Consider the following 4994-nt stretch of genomic DNA (forward strand, 5'->3'; position numbering starts at 1 on the left):
ACTTCCTTCTGATACCCACCCAAGCACAGAGCCTCCTCGCACACTCATACACATTCCCTAACATACAACCTCCTTCTGACACCCTCCCAAGCACAGAGCCTCCTCGCACACTCAGATGCATTCCCTAACATACAACCTCCTTCTGACACCCTCCCAAGCACAGAGCCTCCTCGCACACTCAGATGCATTCCCTAACATACAACCTCCTTCTGACACCCTCCCAAGCACACAGCCTCCTCGCACACTCAGACGCATTCCCTAACATACAACTTCCTTCTGACACCCTCCCAAGCACACAGCCTCCTCTCTCATACACATATGTACACCTAGCATGTTTCTCTCTCCCTCACATTGGCTTTTTTTTTTTAATCTCTTGATCTTCCAGATTTCCTTTCACGGACAGCCCAGGGTTGGAGAATAGATTTCAAGGTTGGAGAGTAACAGAGGAAGAAAGAAAAATTACAAAAGCCCTTACCCAAATAGCAAGGACATAAATCTATAAAGAGTAAACCATTGCCAATGTCAAGAGCTGGACGTTAGAGCTAGAATAAAAAAAACAAAAACAAATGCTGTGCATAGAACTTTCCAGTCTTGTAATTAGATAATTAATTTGAAAATTAGACACTTTTATCTCTACCTTTTTTCTCCTATCATAGTGTTCTCGCTCCTCTGCTGTCATCTTCTGGCTTTTCTTTCCAGTTGCTACTTTTCTCTTCTGTGACTCTCTTTACTTCTCCAGTTGTTCTCCATATAGCTGACATTGTTTCCCCTCCATGCCACTTCTCCGTCATCTCTCTTCTCTTCCTTCCATCACTTCACTCCTCATTCTGTTGTAGCTCAGCTGTTTTCTTACCTTTCATCCCTGAATCTCTCATCTTGTTCTTCCATTATCCCATCCCAGCCTTCCTTCCTACTCAGCCATATTTTCCTTTTTTTCTCTTACCTTTCAATTAATCCTTCTTAGCCTTTCATCTGCCTCCCTTATGTCACCTATTTCTCAATATGCCCCTTCTTTCTCTCTCCTGTGCTTCCCTTCTGTCTTTAGCCCCCTTCCCCTCCATGATCTCATCTCCCTGTGACATTTGGTCTCTGTCTCCCTTTCCCTCCTGGTGCCCATCTCTTTATCTCTCCTGTGTTCCTCTCTTCCATGCCCCCTCTGTGTCTCTCCCTTCCCATGCTCCCCCATGTATATCTATCCTTCCCCCCCCCTCATGCCTCCTCGCCTCTCCCCTTCCCAGTGCCCCCTCTTTGCTTCCATGCCCCTTCTATGTTTCTCCCCTCTCCCCATCTTGTACCCTCTCCCTCTTTCTCTCCTATCCCCTCCTGGGTGCCTGTCTTTCTCTCCCCTACCTCACTTCAGCAGTTCTCTCCATATCTTGATTGTCTGATGTCAACCCAGAACACAAAGCATGGCTGCTTCATGAACCCCCTAGTCCAAGCATTGCATGAACCGAAGCTCATGTTCAAGTACACATCCTGGCTCGGCGAGTGCCAGGCAAGAAGAAGGATTAATCCCAGTCAGTTTTGAGGAGCATTGGCCCTGCTCACCTGAGAAGCAAGCCCTGGAGCCGGAGCCCAGAGAAACCAGCTGACTCCAGTCACAAAGAACAGGCCTGCAGGAGCTTTTACGCCATGAAAAATTAGAATCAGGAGCTGAAAAGAAGAGTTGGAATAATTAATCGTTACGACTGGAAATTAAATGTTCTTCCTAAAAGCAAACTTGAAAACTCTGCACCAAGTACGCTAGCAGAATGGTGCAAGGTGATGTTTCCTAAGCCAGTAAATTCTACCTATTGTAGAGGGAATCATGGTACAGCATTGTTCCATCATTATATTTCTAAAAACTATTGTTTTCATTTCTGCCTTTGATTGGAAGTACACATAGCTAGTTGTTGCGTCACCTCCTACCTAGTGGAAGTTTAGGCAGGCACCACAAAAACAAGAGGCAAATAGAGAAAAGTGAGGTGGTAACATGACTCGCAGCAATGGATTCTGCAGTCTTCAAGGCGTATCCTCACTCAGATTCTATTTCTGTTCAGAAGACTCTAATAAATTATAAATAGCATTTTAGTTGCAATTTTAGTTAGCTTTCGGTTAAAGTTTATTTATTACAGGAATGTACATTCTCTCTCTCGTAAGCAGATGAAAGGTTTATAGTTTCACTTGGAAAAAACTGGCATGCATATCATTGTGCATAGAAAATAAAAGGTTCCTAAAAGTCTTTTGGCACCTTAATTTCAAGCAAACACTGAATAGTAAGACAGACAAAAAGCAGATCTCTTCGTCCTGTGCAGTGGGATGCCTGGCACGGCCATCGCCTTTAGGCCAATTTCTTTGATGAGCAGTGATTTGCACAGTTTCAGCCAGACTCAAATTTGTAGAGAACGTCATTATCTTGCCTCTAAGTCTGAACAATTTATTTGGAAAAAATAGGTTTGCTATCTGTTTCCACAAAATAGAAATGTGAATTCAGGTATATTTCATCTGAAAGCACATTTTCAGCTGAGATGGAACAGTCTTTAGATCTCAAGAACTGAAAATTGATGAGCTGCCATTGAAAGTAATTTCAGCACCTATGGATTGAATTTTTTTTTTTGTTTCAATTCTTGCCATTTAAGTGGAAAGATTTACTTCGTTGGACAGGAAGAGAGCATTTTACATTTTTTGATACAATACAATGGCTGATTGCAAACATGGGAAGTAACTAGGAATTTTTGCTTTTGGGTGTTCATTTTATATTGCTTGAATTTCCTTGTCCGTTCTGAATATCCATAAAACAGATATTGTCATATGGAGGGTAATTTTATAACTGTGCTGGTAGGGGTAAAGTCTGCATATATCTTTTTTTTATGCACAGATTTTCAAAGCCAACATGGGTATATGTTCATATTGAAAATTCCTGTGTAAGTGGGCTGGTATGACTCCAAACTCACTTGCACAAAGTTGTGCCTACTTTATCAAAGGCATAATTTGTGCAGGTTAATTTTACACATGTACGTTTTAAAAACACAAAAGGATTGCATGAAAGTCCCAGCTCCTCTCCCCAATGCATGCAGAAGTAAGCGTGAAATTGGGTTACATGGACACTTCTACGCACACTGAGCCCTGAGCAAGTTTCTAATGGCTATTTGCATGCATGCAACAATTTTATGCATGTAAATGGCTTTGAAAATTCAGCCCTAAGAAGTGCAAAGTGGCAGGTACTTTGTACCCACAGACGTTGCACCAGCTTTCAAAAGGAAAACCTTCCGTTTGAAAATTGCCTCCGCAAAAGTACCCACACAACTTTGCCCTTCTTTATATGCAGCTACTTTCCCCAGATAAAGTTACGTGCATACTTCAAATCTGGGAACACTTTCTTTCACCTCGGGTACAATTATGTGAGTAGTGGCACTTCACTCATAATTTTATCTGCACATAGGATGAGCAATTTTCAAAGAACCCAATTTTTAGTTTTTACCCACAAAAATAGCTTTAAAAATGTTCTTTAAGGGGTAGATTTTAAAAGGTGCGAGCGGGCATGAACAAATCTACTCATGATTTTATAATGTGCGCATGTTATAAAATACAGGGTCGGCGCGCGCAAGGCTGCGCAAGATCGGCAGCCTGCGTGCGCTGAGCCGCGCAGCCATCCTCCGTTCCCTCTGAGGTCGCTCCGAAATCGGAGCAGCCTTAGAGGGAACTTTCCTTCCGGTCCCCCCCACCTTCCCTTCCCTTAGCTAACCCACCCCCCCATCCCTAATTCCCTCCTACCTTTATTTTACAAGTTACGCCTGCCGGCCGGCTGCCAACACACCATATTCCAGTCCAGGGGCTGATCTGGAGGCCGCGGCCCCGCCCCCAGAACGCCCCCCGATGACACGCCAGCCATGACACACCCCCCCCCCCCCAGGAAAGCCCCGGGACTTACACTCGTCCCGGGGCTTGTGCGCGCCGCCGAGCCTATGAAAGATAGGCTCAGCACGCGCGTAACCCTTTGAAAATCTGCCCCAAAGTGTATCAATTTTTGTCTCACTGTGTCACAGAACCCCTGGGCTGAGACATGGATAGCCACAATGGAGGGGATCCCTGAGCCTTGGTGCTGGCATATGTAAGGTTGCCAGCTGTTGGGTTTGGACCAGACAGCCTGCTTTTTAAACATGCTGTGCAGTGTCTGGTCAGAAATACTGACTGCATGCTGAAAATACAGTTTTTACAGATGGCTCCTCCTCTCCCCAACAGCACTGCCTAGTTACAGGGAGAGAGGCAGGGTCGGCACTTCTTAACAAAGAGCCGTGCTGTGTTCTCCTGCCCACCTTCTTTCCTGAGCTGTGATTGGATGTCATGGGGAGATTTTACAACATGCGCGCGTTATAAAATCGGGAGTAGATTTGTTCGCGCCGGGCATAGCACAGCCTTTGGCTCCGTAGATCTCCATGACAACAGCACTCTAGGTCCTGCCCCCCTCCCTCACTGTGTGCAAGACTGATCCTGGACCCAGGATAGGGAGAAAGAGTCAGAAGGTGATGCAGAGGTGGGGGGGATCAACTGCCTAGTTTTGGACTGAACAGTCCAGTTTTGAAGCAAATTGGGGGTCGAGTCAGGCGGCGGGCAAGGTGAGATCTGGTAAACAGGCTGAGGTCAAGGCAGATGGGTCAGGACCGAAGAGAAGAATCCAAAGTTCAAAGATTCAAGACAATCAGGGACAGAGCCTGTTGCTCAAGCATCACCCAGCTGCATGAGCTTGCTTGTATGCAGGCAGAGTGATGACATCATCAGGGCATGCCACAGGCAGTCGAGGAAGCTGGGCCAATAAAACTAGGACGAGAAGAGAACCTGAGCAAGGCAGGAGCAAACAAGGAGCCAGTGCCAGAGGCTATCCCAGAACTCTCACAGGTAGCAGAATTCAATCCTGGGGCTGGAGACATGACACAACTGAGTGCCCTTCTGGGAGCAGAGGCCCGTGGCTGGAAGTGTGCTCTAGTATGGGAAAGAGAGAGAGAGAGCATGTGTGT

This window comes from Rhinatrema bivittatum, chromosome 5 (assembly GCF_901001135.1).
Source record: "Rhinatrema bivittatum chromosome 5, aRhiBiv1.1, whole genome shotgun sequence".
Taxonomy (NCBI): Eukaryota; Metazoa; Chordata; class Amphibia; order Gymnophiona; family Rhinatrematidae; genus Rhinatrema; species Rhinatrema bivittatum.